General features: G+C 41.9%; 2 long non-coding RNA genes across 2 annotated transcripts in view; both read left to right on the forward strand.

Annotated features, from left to right (window-relative positions):
* Nucleotides 1-21,430, forward strand: part of LOC309632784 — an 807,477-nt gene that overhangs the window by 455,823 nt on the left and 330,224 nt on the right. The gene's annotated exons all lie outside the window — the stretch shown is intronic.
* LOC309632774 lies at nucleotides 3,597-20,053 on the forward strand. The gene is made up of 3 exons (XR_014247062.1): nucleotides 3,597-15,011; nucleotides 19,788-19,879; nucleotides 20,037-20,053. It is a non-coding gene; the product is annotated as an uncharacterized lncRNA (long non-coding RNA).

A 21,430-nucleotide genomic window follows, 5' to 3' on the forward strand; every position in this document is an offset into this window, starting at 1 on the left:
TACTCAAATTGAAGTTGAATTTTATTACAATATACAACATAGTAAGTTAGATCACATTCTAAAGAGAATGAGATAATGGTGACATGAAAACCGTTACATTTAGTTTATCTGTATATTATATATCTGTGCATTAATACCTATCTATTTATTAAGCAGATGGTGCTACATATCCAAAGGTTTGGTATCAGTAACCTACAGATGCTGACACCTTGTTTCTGGGACCTTGAAAACAGAGAGGAGACTATATTCTCACTTACCCTTTTTATGTAATAAATTCCAGAATCTTCTATTGAGTGAGTCTTTCCCTGAATTTGATTCCTGAATTGAATTCTTGATCCTTGAATCCATAAAGCCACTCTAAGATCATCATGAAATCATGTATTTTAGAGTTTGAAGTCCAAACTTTTAATTTGAAAAGATAAAAAAAAAATAGAGGCTTAGTGATAAAAAAACATCTTATTCAATTATTTTTTAAACACTGATTTCACTCTTGCCTGAGGTACAAAGATGATTGAGTGATGGGTCCTGCATTACCAGAATTTAGTACTGGGGAGTGGTTGCAGTGGAGGAGAAACAGGTAAACTTGGTTCATGGGAAACCAAAGGAGGAAAGGGTCCCATGTTAAGACTAAAAATATCCATTGATGGCAAACGTGGCAGGAAGGAGTCACTGGTGACCTTCACTTGAGTAGATTTGTCAGAAGGGTGGAAGCAGAAATCAACTTGTGGAGGAGCAGAGAGGGGAGGAAGTGCCAGCACTGAATTTGGGAATCTTCTCCTTCAAGGGTGAATGGGGTGCTGGGACCAGAATTCAAGTCTTCTGACTCCCAGGTTGTTACTCATTCTACTAAAGCGTGTTGAAAGTTTAGTGAATGGAGAATTCCGTCAAGGTTAGAATTTAATATGATTTTATATTCCTCAGGAAGAGCAGCATGTTCGATCTTTATAACCCCTTGACGGAGTTCATGGACCCCATTTCCTAACCACGCGCCAGGCCCCACAGCAGCCGGCCTGGAGGGCTCAGCACAAACAGGGACTCTAGTTTTATGTACGATTTACGGGTTTATGTGCAGGGTCATCTTCCAACCCCAAGTAGTGTTTTCTTTCCTCTAAGAGTGAACCACAGACCTCTTTTCTGCCCCTGCCAGTACATATACTTCCAATGCATGGCAGTTCCCACTCTCTCTCTCTTGAACTTGGGAAAGTTTAGCTTATTGGCCAAAGTTAAGCCAGTTAAGCTAGTCGCTTCCAACAAGCCATGCCCTTCCATTCCTGTCAAATTGTCTATCCTCTCTAAAGCCCAAATTCCCTGATTACTCCACCATTCCTTACCTCTGGTTCCTCCAAATAGTAAAGCTCCTCTGGATTTTTTCCATTGTGCACTCAGAAACGTTTCCTTGCTTTGTTAACAATTACTTACACCCCCAACCTTTTATCAAAATGCTATTCAGCAAGAATTTAAAATCTTCATCTTCCTCAGGATAGTTTCTGCCAAATTGTTCTGCCATGAAGGTTGATCTTCCCATCAACCCCCGATTTCTTGGACCAGGAAGGAGGGTGACCACTCTCCCGAATTTCCAAAGAATTTCTAGGCCACTCCAGTCTCCCTCATTTAAAACGTCTCCTGCTTTGAGGATCGAGTTTCCCAGTTCTATACCCTCGACCATGTTCCTTCAGTGTTGTCCACCGGTGTGCCTCTCTTCCACTGAAACGTTGAGATAGGGGTGTAGAGTTTTTTCCTTTCGTGCAAGCTCTCTGAGTATCACTCTGTCCCCAGCTGCTGAAGAAGCCTGCAGTGCGAAAGCCGATGCTTCCGTTGGCCACACGGGCATTTCTGTTCCCAGAAATGGGAACGGAAATTTTGAGCCGTACTGTAAGGGGGAAGCCAGTTCTGGGCAAGCCCTGTATGCTTTCAACAGCACACTGTATGCCAAGTGGCAGATCCTAGGTCACTTTCTCTCTGAAACAGCCCTGGGGCTCCAAGGAAACAGGAGACTTCTCACATAACTCCAACTCTGTTCAGGTGGGCTCTTCAACTCTCCTGGACCACAATGAGAAAAAGAAGCTGTTTGTTTCAGGCTGCCCCCAGGGCTCAGATGGAGCACTATAGTATGACAGCAGGTTTTGAAAAGAGCAAGAATATTCCAGCTAATCAGGGAATAGTTGATTAGCAAGTTGAAAACAAAACTTTCAGTAATAATATTATTAATAAAGAAAAGCCAGCGAGTTCCAGGAGGCTCTGATAACAAAGCACGAATATGTTACAGTTTTTGGTGAAAGGAACTCAAAATAGTTTTCTCTGTAGTGTCAACTGCTTGTGAGTCTGCCTTTTCTCTCGCAGCTCAGCATTATCTGTGTTGTGTCAGTTAGATTTGACCTGTGAGGGAAGATCTTTGCTTTTCATTTCTGCCAGCTGCAGGAGTTTCTTGCTGGGCAGTGCTTTTGCTTCATCCCTTTTAATGGTTGACCAGAAAGATAAGTGTTGGAGGTGAAAGAAAGAATCATCTTATTCAGAAACCAGAATAATTCTGAGAGTCCATTGAATGGAGAGGCCAGAAAAAGGGTCTGCCTTGGACCTTCCCTATCTTGTTGGCTTTTATTATCCAACAGCTGGACTGGGGCCGGGGGAAAAGCAAGGAAGAGACAGTTTTCTCTCCTGAATTTTAAATTTATCTCTCAGGCACATACAGCAATTCCAAAGAGAAAACAGCTCTTTAAAATGTCCTAAGCAGACAACTAAAAAGCTTGAACTCTAAGTTCTAATTTTAGCTTTGATTTAATTCATACATGTTATAACCAGAAAGAGACTTAGGGGTACTCATACAACTGAACCTGTCCATCTTTTTTTTTTTAGAACATCTTTATTGGAGTATAATTGCTTTACAATGGTGTGTTAGTTTCTGCTGTATAACAAAGTGAATCAGCTATATGTATACATATATTTCCATATCCCCTCCCTCTTGCATCTCCCTCCCACCCTCCCTATCCCACCCCTCTAGGTAGACACAAAGCACTGAGTTGATCTCCCTGTGCTATGCAGCTGCTTCCCACTAGCTATCTATTTTACATTTGGTCGTGTATACATGTCCATGCCACCACTCTCTCACTTCATCCCAGCTTATCCTTCCCCCTCCCCATGTCCTCAAGTCCATTCTCTACGTCTGCGTCTTTATTCCTGTCCTGCTGCTAGGTTCTTCAGACCATTTTTTTTTTTTTTTTTAGATTCCATATATATGTGTTAGCATATGGTATTTGTTTTTCTCTTTCTGACTTACTTCACTCTGTATGACAGTCTCTAGGTCCATCCACCTCACTACAAATAACTCAATTTCGTTTCTTTTTATGGCTGAGTAATATGCCATTGTATATATGTGCCACATCTTCTTTATCCATTCATCTGTCGAAGGACACTTAGGTTGCTTCCATGTCCTGGCTATTGTAAATAGAGCTGCAATGAACACTGTGGTACATGACTGTTTATGAATTATGGTTTTCTCAGGGTATATGCCCAGTAGTGGGATTGCTGGGTCATATGGTAGTTCTGTTTCTAGTTTTTTAAGGAATGTCCATACTGTTCTCCATAGTGGCTGTATCAATTTACATACCTACCAACAGTGCAAGAGGGTTCCCTTTTCTCCACACCCTCTCCAGCATTTATTGTTTGTAGATTTTTGATGATGGCCATTCTGACCGGTGTCAGGTGATACCTCATTGTAGTTTTGATTTGCATTTCTCTAATGATTAGTGATGTTGAGCATCCTTTCATGTGTTTATTGGCAATCTGTATATCTTCTTTGGAGAAATGTCTATTTAGGTCTTCTGCCCATTTTTGGATTGGGTTGTTTGTTTTCTGGATATTGAGCTGCATGAGCTGCTTGTATATTTTGGAGATTAATCCTTCGTCAATTGCTTCATTTGCAAATATTTTCTCCCATGCTGAGGGTTGTCTTTTCATCTTGTTTATGGTTTCCTTTGCTGTGCAAAAGCTTTTAAGTTTCATTAGGTCCCATTTGTTTATTTTTGTTTTTATTTCCATTTCTCTAGGAGGTGGGTCAAAAAGGATCTTGCCGTGGTTTATGTCATAGAGTGTTCTACCTATGTTTTCCTCTAAGAGTTTTATAGTGTCTGGCCTTACATTTAGGTCTTTAATCCATTTTGAGTTTATTTTTATGTATGGTGCTAGGAAGTGTTCTAATTTCATTCTTTTACATGTAGTTGTCCAGTTTTCCCAGCACCACTTATTGAAGAGGCTGTCTTTTCTCCATTGTATATTCTTGCCTCCTTTATCAAAGATAAGGTGGCCATATGTGCATGGGTTTATATCTGGGCTTTCTATCCTGTTCCATTGATCTATATTCCTGTTTTTTGTGCCAGTACCATATTGTCTTGATTACTGTAGCTTTGTAGTATAGTCTGAAGTCAGGGAGCCTGATTCCTCCAGGTCCATTTTTCTTTCTCAAGATTGCTTTGGCTATTCGGGGTCTTTTGTGTTTCCATACAAATTGTGAAATTTTTTGTTCTAGTTCTGTGAAAAATGCCATTGGTAGTTTGATAGGGATTGCATTGAATCTGCAGATTGCTTTGGGTAGTATAGTCATTTTCACAATATTGATTCTTCCAGTCCAAGAACATGGTATATCTCTCCATTTGTTTGTATCATCTTTAATCTCTTTCATCAGGGTCTTATAGTTTTCTGCATACAGGTCTTTTGTCTCTTTAGGTAGGTTTATTCCTAGGTATTTTATTCTTTTTTTGCAGTGGTAAATGGGAGTGTTTCCTTAATTCCTCTTTCAGATTTTTCGTTAGTGTATAGGAATGCAAGAGATTTCTGTGCATTAATTTTGTATCCTGCTACTTTACCAAATTCATTGATTAGCTCTAGTAGTTTTCTGGTAGTATCTTTAGGATTCTCTAAGTATGGTATCATGTCATCTGCAAATAGTGACAGTTTTACTTCTTCTTTTCCAATTTGGATTCCTTTTATTTCTTTTTTGTCTCTGATTGCTGTGGCTAAAACTTCCAAAACTATGTTGAATAATAGTGGTGAGAGTGGGCAACCTTGTCTTGTTCCTGATCTTAGTGGAAATGGTTTCAGTTTTTCACATCAAGAATGATGTTGGCTGTGTGTTTGTCATATATGGCCTTTATTATGTTGAGATAAGTTCCCTCTATGCCTACTTTCTGGAGAGTTTTTAATCATAAATGGGTGTTGAATTTTGTCGAAAGCTTTTTCTGCATCTATTCAGATGATCATATGGTTTTTCTCTTTCTGTTTGTTAATATGGTGTATCACATTGATTGATTTGCATATATTGAAGAATCCTTGTATTCCTGGGATAAACCCCTCTGGATCATGGTGTGTGATCCTTTCAATATGCTGTTGGATTCTGTTTGCTAGTATTTTGTTGAGGATTTTTGCATCTATGTTCATCAGTGATTTTGGCCTGTTGTTTTCTTTTTTTGTGACATCTTTGTCTGGTTTTGGTATCAGGGTGATGGTGGCCTCGTAGAATGAGTTTGGGAGTGTTCCTCCCTCTGCTATATTTTGGAAGAGTTTGAGAAGGATAGGTGTTAGCTCTTCTCTAAATGTTTGATAGAGTTTGCCTGTGAAGCCATCTGATCCTGGGCTTTAGTTTGTTGGAAGATTTTTTTTTTTCTTTTAGGAGGGTTTTTTCCTTTTATTGAGGTAAAATATCTATAACACAAAATTTACCATTTTTTTAAACATCTTTATTGGAGTATAATTGCTTTACAATGGTGTGTTAGTTTCTGCTTTATAACAAAATGAATCAGTTATACGTATACATATGTTCCCATATCTCTTCCCTCTTGCATCTCCCTCCCTCCCACCCTCCCTATCCCACCTCTCTAGGTGGTCACAAAGCACAGAGCTGATCTCCCTGTGCTATGCGGTTGCTTCCCACTAGCTATCTATTTTACGTTTGGTAGTGTATATATGTCCATGCCACTCTCTCACTTTGTCACATCTTACCCTTCCCCCTCCCCATATTGGAAGATTTTTAATCACAGTTTCGATTTCAGTGGTTGTGATTGGTCTGTGTATGTTTTCTGTTTGTTCCTGGTTCAGTCTGGGAAGGTTGTGCTTTTCTAAGAATTTGTCCATTTCTTCCAGGTTGTCCATTTTATTGGCATATAGTTGCTTGTAGTAATCTTTCATGATCCTTTGTATTTCTGTGGTGTCAGTTGTTACTTCTCCTTTTTCATTTCTAATTCTGTTGATTTGAGTCTTCTCCCTTTTTTTCTTGATGAGTCTGGCTAATGGTTTATCAATTTTGTTTATCTTCTGAAATAACCAGCTTTTAATTTTATTGATCTTTGCTATTGTTTCCTTCATTTCTTTTTCATTTATTTCTGATCTGATCTTTATGATTTCTTTCCTTCTGTTAACTTTGGGAACCCCTCCATCTTACAGATGAGCAAATTGAGACACCAAGAGAATATAGCGACTTGCTCAAGGCAATGCAGCTATGCTCTTTTCTCATCAGTATCATCTTTGTAGCATTTTCCTTCCAAAAGCAAACTCAAAGTCTCTAAGATTCATCCCACTTAAATAGTAAAATTCTTTTATCTGTATTAAAACTCTACAATTTTTATAGACTAATTTTTCTGAGAAGTCAGGACACCTTATAGTCCTTTTCTCTCATTCACAACATATTAAGTCAGGGACATGGGCTCCTGGGGACAGTTAATACTCAGAAGGTGTGGTATGACTTGTTCAATACAAAAAGGAATTGAGAACATGAGCTGGAAGTAACTTAGAAACCAAATCTATATTTAATAGAAGTGACTTTTCGGAGGAGACCCAGCAAAGAAAAGGCTTTAGATGTGGGAAATCTCTATTAAAATCACACTATATGTAGGTTATCAGGGAGGAGGACCTATTTGACTCTGTGAAACTTAGACCCAGTTTATTTTCTTACCCTAATCTTTCTGCTTCCACGTCTAATCAAGGCTAAACCATGCCATATATATCTTTGCTTTTAAATGATTTCCTCACTGTTTGTACTTAATACTTCTATTTGCCATCTTGTGTTACATAAACCAACCAAACCAACAAACAAATCGATAAATGAAAGGCCAATCTCTAATTCTCATCTCTTTTGCTATGAGGTACATACTTTCTTCTGTCTTCAGTTGAACAGGAAACAGGGTCTCCATAAACCATCTGGTCTTTCCCTGGACTTGGCCAAGCAGACAGAATGCAGGGTCTCTTCTCAGAGGCAGAGCATTTGTTCTTTCGTACTTTCTTGACTGTTCCTTGATGAACTATATTTGTTAAATCTTTCTATTTTATTCCATATCTTTGTATTTGACCCTAAAAACCAGTATTCTGCTGTCTTTGTTTTATGTTTCCTGTTAACAATTTCCCCTTGGTCTGAATGGAGAGTGTCATGGAATTAAAAACAATATGGGGATTGGGACAAAACATCAGTTGTAGGAACTGGAAGATTTATAATCTTAGGTAGAAAGTAATAGGAAAACCTTGCTGCAGAAAAAACAAACAAACAAACCCCGAAATAATCCCAGAAAAGTCATACAGTGATTTGAGATTTGTGAAACTGTAGCAATGTGAGTGGACATTACACTTGAAGATAAGGTTACTGACCAGAGGATATGAGTGATGGATAATCCTTCATTTTTAACTTCAATTCTAGTTTCCTCTGGCATACATGTCAGAGTAGTAATACGCTCGTGGTGGTTTGTGTTTAGGGAGCAGTTTTGGCTTCTCCCTACTTTATTTTTATATGAAAAGGTCATTTCCTACCACTAGAGATGAGAATATGTCGATGGTGTTTTCTCTTTTATTTTCAGCAGTGTATCTATGATCTTTCCAAATGATTCATGTATATAAAACATTAACATTATGGGGTGGGGGAATGTTCTTTCTTTCCTTTTTTTAAAGAGTTTTAAGTAGCAGTGGCTCCCAATTCTATAGTGTGACTTTGGGTGGATAATTGCTATAGACTACTGTAGACCTTTGGTTTTTTCCCCCTGTAGGGGATTGACTTTAACCGTTCTCCTCTGCCAAACCTTTGTTCCATGCATGACATTTCAACCCCACCACTTCCTGCGTTCTATTCTGCCAAAGAAAATTGCATTTTCTATTTCTGGATAAAGCATGGTTGTTTGTGTCAGTCAATTTAACACAATACACCAGTTCTTATCTGTGCAGAGGAAGCACTAATAAGATTCCAGCAGGAGATGTGTCCTGAGCCCATGACCAAGCCTCCCATTGGGCCCGGAAGACGGAAGCCACAGTAATCCATTACCGACAAGGCTACTTAGTGTTGATGTAGCACCTTTTTGTCTTGGAGACCTCCAGGTAGTAAGAAGTCCCATTTCCTGCCCTATACACTCATCCCGCAAATGATACATGGCTGTGAAAGAAATCGGTTGTGGCAGAGTGGAAAGGGCAAGTATTTTGGAGAGTCTGACCTTGCTTTTGATCCCTGCTCTGCCATTTACCAGCTCTGAACCCTTAGTCATATTACATACCCTTTCTGAGCCTCTGGTTCCTCATGGAAAATGAGGATAAAGATATAGTTTCTGACTTGCAGAGTTAGTAGGAAAATGAAATGAGATAATGAACATGAGACTCTTAGCACAGGGCACGCTCCACTGCAGGCACTCTAGAAGTAGCTATTGTCATGAAAGCACTCCTATTGGTAAGAATATATTGCATTTTGATGAAGTAAGCAGTTCTTACTGCGAGATGTCTTTTGGTTAAAATGGAGGTATGGACTTCCCACCTTTTTGTTCCATTGAGTAGATCAGCTGTGGGAAAAGTTTGATTTTCAAAGAAATCAAAGAAATATTTGATTTCACTGCTACTTATACCTGAATTCATTAAATTGTTTAATGAAGGCCTACTGGATACTATGCACTGTTCTGGATGCCTGAATCTAGAAGAAAAAAAAGCAAAGAGGCAATGTGATGGAGAGGAAAGAACACGGGTTCTGGCATGGGCGAACGTAGCGTCCCATTCTGGCTCTGCTATTTACTAGTACTCTGTGATTTGGGCATGTTATTTAACATCTCTGAGACTAGTTTGTGGATTTCTAAAATGTGGATAATAGTACATGCCTCACAAGGCTGTGATAACAGATATAAGGCAGTTGTAATCTGGGATGATATTCAAAATATTTACTAACCAGTATGGGAAGGACATTGACTAATCAGAAAGAACCAGCTGTAGAAAACCAGTAAACTAGTACGTATCAGTGTATCAGTGGAATACAAGCCCTTCTAGACGCCCTGCTAGAAGCCCAGGGCCTAGCATCTAGTAGGGAAGAGCCCAGGTTTTAGCTTGGGGGTTGGGAGTTGTACTGTTTATATTTTTAATTTTCTATATATTATGATATTTTGACATCTTAAAAACCCTTCTGGCTGGAGAGAGACTAGCCCTTCAGGGACTAGCCAATTCTTAGAGATAGCAAAGGGCTCAGCCGGGAACATGCCTTTGATAAAGCAGACTAACCAATCCAGAGCCATACCTCCTCCATCTGACCTGGACACCCCAGGATGCAATATTCTCCTACCCTAATCATCCCAGAGCCCCCTACCAGACAACTAGGGACCACCGTATAGCTTAGAGCCTCAAGATACTGTTCAAACTAGCCAATCCTAAAATGTTTGCCCTGCCTTGCCTTTCCTGAGGAAACCCCCAGTTAAGACTCTGTTCTAGACTTTTCCTTCCTCCTGCCTTCTGCCTCCTGACCGACACCCAGTGCTCCCCCCTGAGACCCTATGCAGCACATGGTGCCTCCTGTTTCTGGGTCTTGTAAGTATAATCACCTTAGTTTTCCTGAGCCTCTCCTGACTGACCATCACATAAAGAACAAAGAACAGGAGTGGATGTATAAACGATTGCCATACAGTCTGAAACATGCTATAATGAAAGTGCATAAACGGACAAAGTGAGCACAGTGCAGGGAGCCACTAACCTAACTGGGGGAATCCAGAAATGATAAAGAAAAGAACAGCTGAGCATTGAAGGATGAGGAGGAGGGTGTGTCAGGACTGAGATAACCATGCAGAGAGAAAAGCATGCCCCACAGCATGAAAGTACACACACATACGACGTGTCTCAGGAGGAATAGGGTATGGTGGGCTGGGAGGGGGTTTGGGGCTGGGCAAAGGATAAAACTGGAGATGTAGGTAGGGGCTTGATCTTGAAGGACCTTTGAAGTGACGCTGTGGCAGTGTGAGAAGCCATCGCAGAGAGGGAGATGTAGGATGGAGGAAGACCAGTGGGGGAGGTGGCTGGGTCGGTCGGCGGTGAGACACGAGGCACTGAACTGTGGAGGGCATCCCATAGGCAAGCAGGGCACAGACACCTGAGATGGAGGCTCGTCATGGACTAGATGGAACCAAGTCAGTGACTGGATGTAGTGGGGAGGGAAGGAAGCAGCTGAAGACAACTCCTGGGTCTGGCTTATGTGACGGCTGCACGTCGGGATTCCAGAAGAGAGAACAGTGTCGGGGTAAAGCGCTTCTCTCCTGTTAGTGTAACTGCATCATTCCCCTCCCTACCAGGTCAAGGGATGCTTTTTTTTTTTTTTTTTTTTTCATCTCACAGCTGTAAATATTTCATGCCAGTGGCCATGTTTCTGTTTTATTTTGGGAATGGCACTTCAACTGGTTTTTCAGTTTAAACGACCCAGGAACTGAAGGGCCGTTTTTGTCTTCAGGGGAATGTTTGGTGCTGAAGATGGTAGACAGTTGGGTGTGGGTGAGGACAGATAGTGCCTGAGGTCTTGCAGCTTAGAAGTAACATCTAGTCATTTGAGGATAACACTGCCAAAGGTGTGTGGATGTATCTTTGAAGAAACAAAACAAAACAAAAAGCATGACCAGCAATCTGATCTATGCTAGGTGTCTATAAAAATCATTCTTTTATTTATTGCCTTACCTCTTATGGAACTGCCTTACTGGCCTCAGAAATGACCCCTTTGTTAAAGTAAACTTCCCCGTTGCTCTCAGGGGGTGGTTGGTCAACTTGTCAGTTGATGGGGTTTTGGGGGAGGGGTTTGGGGTCCCTGTCCTGTTACACCGATTCATTTAAAAATTGGCTTTTTGTTTCTTCTCTTCCCCATCCTTGGTGGCAGCCAGTACTCGCGCCCTCCCGGGGCTGAGGAGCGTGCAGAAAGCCCCTGGTTTGTGTGATCCGGCAGGATCATTTCCGAACAGAGAGGCTGCCCACAGGCCAGGCCCTGCTCTCCCCTTCCTGCTCTGAATGCTGAAACAATTTCAATGAGAAGATGGATTTATGAGGGTTCCTTTCTTATCATAATGGGAGCCTATCCAACTTTTTGATTCTAAAGAGGTTTGCAGTGGTATCTGGGGAATTTTCTTGACGGCACAATCTTCAGTTGTTTGAAGTTTCCATTTTTTAAAAAACCTACTCAGAGCCAGGCTTCTCCTAGCTGTATGTCATTCACTCCTCCTGCGGTGACTTCTGTGAGCTACATTTATTGAGCTCTCCCGTGCGTCAGGCCTGCGCTAAGCACTTCACGTAGGTCGTCGGAATTCACCTTCACAGTAGCTCTGTGAGGTAGCGCTGTGATCACGTCCAATCCTCCGATGAGGAGCCCGGAGCGTAGAGAGGGAAAGACAGTTTGTTCAGGGTCACTTGGCTCTAAGAGGTCGGCTCAGGAGTCCAACCCAGATACTCTTAACTGCAGAGTTAGCACCCTTAGCCTTGCCGGGTAGATAATACACATGTTATCAATTCTAAAGAAGATGAACCTGAGACTTAGAAAGGCTTAGAATCTAGAACCCAGGTCTCTCTGACTTTATGTTGTTGTCCCAGGTCACCAGTTGTCTCTGCTTATACCCTGTGAACAAAGCAAAGCTTTGTATGAACTGTTTTATCACAAACTGGCCCTGAATCCTGGGATCTTCAGAGGGAGCTGATGATAGTGGTATTGGTTTATGATGTGGTGATGCTTCTGGTCTTACATCTGATTGCACCATTCTTTCTCATCCTTGCTGATAGAAAGAACATAAAGTGAGAATATTTGCATCACAAATTATTAACTATTAAATCTCAAAGTCATTTTGGGCCACATTACTCATCACTGCATATCAAGTGCTGTGTCATTAAGGCCAGTATATGGGAAGATTGCTACCTCTTTCTCTGGAGTTTACAACCTTCAGAGAAACACAGGACAGCTATTTATTTTTGTATTTATGCAAATTACATATACATACAGAGTGTTAAAACATAAAAACAACATATGGTTGAAAAGAATTTCTGTAAGTGCTCCAGGCACCTCCAGATACAGACGTAGCATGGCTGCTAATAACATGGGTTCCTCAGCAAACAGAGATCGCAGCCTCAGCCACTCCCAGAATCTGTGAGATGAAGGGCTCTTTTAGGGAAGGGTACCATTCCATATTTACACTCTAGCTTTCCAGCCTCATTCATGCTGGCAAATTTCCATTTTTAAAGAAGGTTGATCTGGTGGATAAGGGGAGACACTGGAGGTGACAGGACAGGACAGAGCAAACCTCGCTTGGAGGATCCAGCCTGTCCTTTGGAGTTGGAACTAGCCTAAAACACTGACCTGTATCGTAAAGAAAATTTGACACACTTAGCAGAACTTGAGGCTCAAGCTTTCAAATCAGAAATGTTTAGAGGACTGCATAGAATCAGCTCCTAATGAGCCTAATCATCTCTCTTGCTCATCAGGCAGAACAGATTAAAAAAAATTAAAGAAAACCGAAGAGGGAAGGTGAGAAGGAAGAATGAACTGAGAGCTATCAGATTCCATCTAGTGCCAGGGTTGTGGTTTCATACCATATTGGTAACAACCAGGGGGGGAAGAGAGACTATTCTTAATTTCTTGTCATAGATGAGGAAACTGAAGTTTTAGGGTTTAAGGGATTTGCCCAGGGTCATGCAGCCAGGAAGTGGTACTCAGAATCTGTATCCAGCTCTTTATGACACAAGGAGAAGCCTGTTCTTTTCCTACCGTAAGTGGAAAGCTTTCCTGAAAGACCACAGCACTGCCAAATGGCCTTTGCAGTCTCTGGGTACATCTTGCACTGATACTTGGCAGAAACCGTGGAAACCAAAGGTGAGCAGTGTGGCCAGAGCCCGGCTGGGGACTTCGGTTCTCCCTCTTTGTGGGCCGCTAGGCGAGAAGGACACACATCAGGCTTCGTTTGTTCTTTGCAGCACAATGCAGCCCCAGTGCCTATAGTGCAGAAGGCAATTAATTTTCCCAATATTCTCTAATTTTTGGCATGGGCTGAATGCAGCCAGAGAGACTAAGCCAGGATTGTATCAAGGACTTCTGCCTGTGTCTGTGCGGAGGGATGTGCAGTTGCCATAGCAGCAATCAATCTGCTAAATAACTGGTGGCATAAACTGATTCAAAGGCGAAAAGACTGATTTGGGTCAGGGAATCGCACTCTATAAAAAACAACGTCTCTGTGACTTCTGAGGGTTTTTTAGCCTTTATGGTTGGCCCTAGAAATGCACAGTGAGTGAATGCTCAGAGGCAACAGGGGTGTGTGTGCCTCAGGAGGTGAGCACTATGCTGTTTCTGGGTAGTTAGAACAGGGAATTCCGTGGAACATGCTGTAAAATTGCTCTTCTGCTGCATAGCAATTCCCAGAGGCTTAGGACCAGTGACTAGCAAAAAGATCATGGTATCCAATTATTGAGTCCTCCCCATGTCCTGGGATGCTTCTCAGTGCATTACAGGCATTTGGTCAACAGTCTTGCAAAGTGGGCTTTATCACCACTTGTGAACACTGATGTTAATATGCCCAGACTTGGGGAACCAGCCAAGGGTGGTGGATACAGGATTCAATCTGAGATCTGCTTGATGCAGCTGCTAGGCCCTCTCCACCCTGCCACACAGCTTCTCTTCCTTGGACTTTCTCAAAAGGAAAGGACATTTCTTCTTGGCCACTCACATAGCAAGATTGCAGTGTTCTGATTATGCTTTGTATATTGTGAAATGTTTGCTAATTATTTTGAATCCCACGTGAAAACTAAGTCTTAGGGCAAGAGGACTTGGTATTCCCAGAGCTAGCGCTGCCCAGTTTGGGTGATTCAGGTCGTCATGATGAAAGGAAAAAAAAAAAGCTATTTTTTCTTTTACTCTGGTTTTTAGAACAGTACCATGTATTCTACTATCTCCATTTTGGTCTAGTCTAGCTCTTGGGTAAACCTGGGCTAGGAGAAAGCATTTCTTAACCATAGTAAGAGGTGGCATGTTATAAAGCAGAAAGCAGTGGCTTGACGTCTGTGTTGAGTTACAGGCTCTTCCACTTTCTAGCTGTGTGATCTTGGGCATTGTACTTCTATTCTTTCGGCCTAGTCTCCACTCTGTAAAACGGGGATGATGGTGATGATGGTGGTGGTGGTGGTGATGGTGATACCACCTAACTCTCAGTTGCCTAGAATGCTCTTTGGAGTGAAACAAAGGTAAAAATTGCCACACAGCCTTTAGGAGTAAAGATGCCTGTGGATTCCTTTGCATCAAGGAGTCTATTCCCTCATCCATGAATCCCAATTTTTAATTTTTGTTCTTTTGCTTAGTGGCTCTGAATTAAATGTTTGTAGAATGAATAAAGTCTAGGAAAGCACTTCAGAGAGTGCCTGTCACATGTTTATGGTTTAATAAATATTAGTTTCTTATTTAAACAAAGCTTAAAAATTATTCGATCATCCTTCATCTTTAGATCTAGTTGGTAGGTGCTAGTTAGACTTGGTACTCCAGAGGAATTTGAGCCCTGGGAGCCCAGAGGAAGGAGATGAGCCTTGCCTTTGTGTTTTCTGTTCCCTCTTTCTGACTCCATGACTGAAAGTCCGGAGGTGAGGCGAGCACTGTGAACTGAATTCCCGTCTGGAAGTCTCACCTTTCCAGGGTCCGCTGCCACAGAGCTGGCTCAGGAACTCTGGAAATGAACTTTATGCAGTGTGCAATTTGACTGTGCCGTGCCAGCTGGAATACACCTTTAGGAGCTGAGTAGGTGAGTTCATTTGGGGGATCCTACTGTTTTTCAGCCTCTCAGCTGAACGATGATTTCTGGTAAAAATATAGTCTTCGAGCCAGCTCTTTTCACATGGACTGTCAGTGGTTTATAAACATCATACAGGCAGGGCTGGGCTGCATTTTGAGCTTGTGACCTGGAGGTGAAAGTTCTGCCCATTCCTTCTAATCATTCTTCTTCATGAGGTGGTAGTTTTGCACTGACTTACAGCCCCTCTGGTTTTCTGTGCAGGGCCCTGCTGCAATTTGTGGCTTCAGAATAAGTGCTCAGTTTTTTTCCTGTGTGTGGACATTGATTTTTTTTTTTTTTTTTAAACCTGGAATACAAACGGAACCTGTGCCCGCTATCTGAATATCTCTAATTACAAGACTTGCGCAGATCTACCAATTGACTTGCATAGATTGAACCCAAGTCTGCCACTGCACTGGAGGGGAAATGAGATTTCCTTGCCTCCCAAGTTATCTTCAGCATTTTGTCTGAATGCAGACACATTTCCCAAATTCGAGATACAACGGTAGGTAGGGAAGAGTTGCTGAGAGCCCAGGGGCAGGATGCAATCATCACACAGGTAAATTATCTGTGCTGTGAGAAAATGGAGCAGTAAATGAACCGTGAGTCTCCTTCACTGGGAGGTCATGTATGTTCCGGTGCCACACCAACCTGCTTCTCTAATTATGGTTAGAGTCGAGGCTGCCATTCATGCCTTCCCTTTTTTTTTTTTGTTCCTTTTCTCTTTATATTCTTCTACTGAGCTTTGTTTTACTTCAGCTTCTCTGTATTCTACCAATTAAGCCCCAAATTGGCAGCTAAGACAAAATACAAATGAAAGGAAGGGGGCGGTGAGAAAATGGACAAAGGCAAATGAGAATAAAGATGAAAATTACTCCTATCTTCCCACGCCGTTCCCCTCCTGGCGGCTGCGTTGAGCAAAGGAGAGACTGAGCGTTGCATGGCAAGGAACCAGTAACTTACCAGGGTTGAATCCCTGGGCCATCTTGACTAAAACTGTGCGGGGGGCAACGTGCATTATTTGAGCACGTTTTCTCCCCATCTCCTCTCCGCTGCTCCAGAGTACACCTGAGCTCCCCCACGTGTAACAGTATTGAGCAACATTGATCAAGGCTTACTCTATCCCAGCTTAAGAAGCATGTTTCCTAGGGAGACCAGGTTTCAGACTTAGCTTGAAAGGATGATTATGGATTTGGGAGGCAGATAAAAGGGGAAGAGCAGGCCTCAAGACGGGAGATTATGCGTAAAGGCGTACAGCTGGAGCTTGTTCCGGATACCCATGCGATGCAGGATGGTTCTAACAGAGGATAGATGGCGGTTGAAGATGAAGTTAAGGAGGTAGGCAGGAATGACGCCATGGAGAGTGAGGTGCCAATAGTAGAGGTCTGGGACTTTATTCTGTAGACACTGATACACGAAGGACATTATCAGTGTCCAGTGAAACCATTTAGGACATCTGCAGCTAACCCACTCATGGCCTATAAAATCATAGTCTACTCTGGAGGACCCTGTTTCCTTTCTCCCCCTGGTGGGTATCACTTAAGGTTGGTCCACTGCTGTAAAAGCACACCAAAGCTCAGTCACTTCGTGCATTTGCTCCCTCCCATTTAGTCTCGTGCGGGTCAGAGCAGATGTGTGTGCAGGGCTGGGATGACCGTGCTCCTTGAAGTCATTCCTGGTCCCAGACTCCCCTAGGAATGCCGTTCACATTGATTATTGGCCAGAACCCAGTTTCAGTTCTGCACGTGATCAGCTGCAGGGCGGGGGCTGGGAATGTGAGGAGGGAAGGTGGTGCCAGGAAAAAAGGAAGTGAGATTTGGTGAACACCTAGCTACAGTGTACATGCATATGACTATAGTTAACAAAGACTTTCACTTTTTAAGGGAGGCATCACCCAACCACAAGTTGGGCTTTCTGGTTTGGGGACATCCCATTGTCACAACTATTTATTCCTTTATGAAATTCAACTAATTCAGTTTGGGTTTATCGTCTGGCTTATTCACCTAGATTTTCTATGTCGGCTCCTTATAGAGAATTTGTTTTTTCATCTTTGTCCCTTCCCTACTTGGTAAAGCTCTTACAGAGTAAAAATGTTTCTACCTTCTACTTTCACTCTATTGTGGAAGTTACGATTGTGAAGCAACCTTCAAATTGCAAATGCAGAATGAATAGTCTATCGAAATAGTTTTCTCTATTAATTTAGTGGAATCTTAAATAGAAGGTAAATCAGAAGCCTGTGAAAGGCTGAAAAACAGGAAGACAGTGTGTTCAGATCACATTTATAATAGAAGAAACTGCAAAAATTATTTCAGTTTGATTGTATTTATCTTTAAAAACGTGTGACTTTATTGGGCCTTTTATCCTAATCTGCATAAGTAACATTTGCTGTTTTCACCCTGTGCCCAACAAACTGATCAGTCTGTCAAGTAAGTCATGTATTTCGTTTTGTTCTGTCACCTCCACACATTTATTTAATTCTGGGCAATCAGGAGTGTGTTACAGAGAACATAATTAGCACTGCCAATGGACCAGCAGTGAGAGTGGTGCATCTCTGTGTGTGTGTGTGTGTGTGTGTGTGTGTGTGTGTGTGTGTGTGTAAAGAAGAGATGCTGCTGGGTAAGGAAATAGATTTTAGTTTCAAATTACACAGGGACTGTTGTAAACCCAAAGGTTAGGAGTTGTTAAAATACAAAATATATTTGGTAATATCATTTGACAATAGGGTTTTCCGGTTTCTCTTTTCATCCCTTCCAACCTCCTTCTCCCCTCTTCCCTGGCAGCCCATCAGTTTAGGAGAGTCACAGTGAGAGATGAGGCACTAGGCAGCCCCTTTGCCACAGGATAACTTTCCCTAAAGAAAAGCAGGTTGTTAACTCCTATTCATCCTTCAGATCTCAACTCAAGTGACACTGCCTTGGGGAAGGCTTCCCTGACCAATCAGGCTAGGCGTGGAGCTCCTGCAGCCCACTTCCTAAGCATCCATGTTCCCCATCCAATACAGAACATGCTTCATTGTCTCATAGCAGTCTTTTTTTAAATATTTTTTTAAATTAATTTTTATTGGCGTATAGTTGATTTACAATGTTGTGTAGTTTCTGCTGTACAGCAAAGTGAATCAGTTATACCTATACATATATCCACTCTTTTTTACATTCTGTTCTCATGTAGGTCATTACGGAGTATTGAGTAGAGTTCCCTGCACTATGAAGAAGGTTCTTTTTTTTTTTTTTAATTTTTAAAAAAATTTACATTGGAGTATAGTTGATTAACAATGTTGTGTTAGTTTCAAGTGTACAGCAGAGTAATTCAGTTATACATATACATGTATCTATTCTTTTTCAAATTCTTTTCCCATTTAGGTTGTTACAGAACATTGAACAGAGTTCCTTACTGTATAGCACAGGGAACTCTGCTCATAGTACTCTTGAAGTTGTCTTCCCGCAAATGATCCGTTGTCATCCTGGTACCTAGCACAATTCTTGGCACATGGTTGACACTCAACATATATGTTTGAATGAATGAGTGAATGAATGAATGAATGCGTAGTGTAAACAGGAGAGACTTTAGAAACAGGCACACCTGGGGTTCTCCTTTGACTCTGCTGGTTCTTAACTTCAGGTTGGTGGGTAATTTATTTAATCTTTACATGACCCAATCACCAGAGCTGCAAAATAAAGATGGTAGGTCCTAATTGCATGGTGGTTCTAAGGATTAAGTGAGACAATGGACATGCAGCCCCTGTGAGAATTTCTGTCACAGGCATGCAAATTAAATATCAGCTCTGTAGTCCATGGAGGGTTTGGAGCAGGAAAGTGACAGCATGAAAGTGGTGCTTTCTAAAAGATGGATCTGGTGGCCTGGTGCAGAAGAGCCAAGCAAGGGGGTGAAGAAACTGCTGCAGTGTTCTTAGTGTGAGGAGAGGAGGCCTGAACTTGTTTATAGTTACCGTCTGAGGTGCCATCTCTGGGTGGGGCAGGTCACTTTGTTGAGCTATTTAAGTGGCACATGAACGTGACAACCACTCAGTGAGCCACCTTACTGAGCTGTTGGCCATTTTGCCAACAGGTGCTGGCTTGAGTTAGTCAGGCTCATAACCAAATGGGGAACAGGGATTCATTTAGACCCTCTTAAAAAAATGAGTTTATTTTAAGGATATCCTGCAGATGAAACAGGAAGACTTTGAGGATCCAAGACAGTTACTCTCTCCCTCTGGACTCTCCCCACTTCACTGTCATGGTGGGCTGGCTTCACTCTGTATATTTACTCTTTTATTTCTTGCTAATGACTTTCCAAACTCCTCTAGTCCAAATCCCACAGGGTAGCTGTTTGTCTTAGTTACCATTACCCTATTTAGAGTGTGTTTTGTGCTAGACCAGCTCATGGGTCTTCAGCCTGGCTGGGAATGAACATCCTTTGGGCTTTTTATTCTCCTTTACAAAGAAAGCCACTGGGATAAACTAGAAAGGGACATTGGGGATGGAAGACAGCATGACCGCCATGCTTAGGACAGAGCAGTTGAGAGGGCACCGCAACGTCCCTAGTGTTATTGGAAAAACTGGTCCTATCTGTTGGCATAAACATAGGCCTGCTGTGATGGCAGGGGCCCAGCGACATAAGCAAGAAAAGGAATGTGGCTTCAGGAACATCTCACAGAAAAGGTAAACAGGAGATCATCAGACAGAGTATCCTGTGAAAGATGCATTTAGTGCTTCAAGAAATAATTTTTGGTGCCTTCTTTGTGCCAAGCACTGTGCTAGGTACTGAAGACACAGTGGTGGACGAGACAGAGCACCTGCCCTCGTGAAGCTTACATCCTAATGCTGGAAGGCAATGAAAAGGTAAGTAAATGAATATGTGATATAATATCAGGTAGAGATAAAGCTAGGAAGACAAATATGGTAGCATAAGAGGTCACTGGATAAGGCTGATCCCCAATCCCATTTACTCTTCCACATGGACACAAAGATAGACTATATTTCCCAACTTTCCTTGCAGTTCAGCTGTGACCATTTGACTGAATTCTGGCTGTTGAAATGTGGCAAGAAGTGATGTGTGCCACTTCCAGGCCTGGCCCATAAAAGCTTCCTACTTGCAGACCTCTGGGCTCTTTTCCATTTTGGCTGGCTTGGATGGAGACGACTTCCAGGACAACCTTGGGCATCCTTTGTTAAAAATAGTGGAGCCACAGGACGGGATCACTGCATGGAGGAAAGCTGCCCTACTAGGCATGCCTGCATTGTATGGTTACGTGGGTGAGAAATAAACTTTAATTTTGTTAAGCCTGTGCTTCTCAGAGTAGGGTCCTTTGACCAATAGCATCAGCATCAGTTGGGATCGTGATCTAAATGCAAATTCTTGGGCTCTGCCCTGAACATACTGAATCAGAAACTGGGAGGGGTGGGCCCTGCTATCTGGGTTTTAACAAGCCCTCCAGATGATTCTGATACACACAGTTTAGGACTGTTCTAAACCCTGGAGGTTCTGGGTTTTATCTGTTACATCGGTTGGTATTATTTTTAACTAATACAGAGAGTAATTTGAGTGGTGGGGGTAGGGTTAGCAATTTGAAAGGGAGTGGTCATGGAAAGCAATTGCAATGAATTTGAGGGAACAAGTCTGGTGTATTTGCATAAAAAAGGAGATCAGTATGGTCAGAGGAGAATGATTATGGGGAAAGGGCTGGAGGGAAATAAGATCAGAGTGGAAAGCTGAGGCCTGATCACATAGGGTCCAAGAGGCCAGGGGTGGGGCTTTAGATCTCTTTTAAGTGCAGTGTGATTTATTTATTGAACAAACTTTTTGTGATTTTTTTTTTATTGTGGTAAAGTATACATAACATAAACTTACCATTTTAGCCATTTTTAAATGTACAGTTTCATGACATGAAGTACAATCGTGATGTTGTGCAACCATCACCACTATGCATTTCCAGAACTTTTTCGTCATCCCAAATAGAAATTCTGTATTCATTAAACAATAACTCCCCATTCCCCTCTTCCTCCCAGCCCTTGGTAACCTCTATTATACTTTCTCTCTCTCTGAGTTTGCCTATTCTAGGTAATTCATAGAAGTAGAATCATAATATTTGCTCTTTTGTGTCTGGCTTATTTCACTTAGCATTAATGTTTTTAAGGTTCATCCATGTTAGAGCATATGTCAGAATTTTCTCCTTCTTTAAGGCTGAATAATGTTCCATTACATGTTCTGTTTATTCACTCATCTGTTGATGGAAATTGGGTCATTTCCCCCTTTTGGCTATTGTGAGTAATGCTGTTATGAACATAGGTGCACAAGTAGGTCTGTGAGTCTGTGCTTTTAATTCTTCTGGGCCAGCAGACTTTGTAAGTGCTCTGGTGCTGTGTCCTGAGACTGAGGAGGTGTGTAGGATG

The sequence above is a fragment of the Balaenoptera borealis genome, assembly GCF_965194805.1.
Source record: "Balaenoptera borealis genome assembly, chromosome: 8".
In the NCBI taxonomy this organism is placed as follows: Eukaryota; Metazoa; Chordata; class Mammalia; order Artiodactyla; family Balaenopteridae; genus Balaenoptera; species Balaenoptera borealis.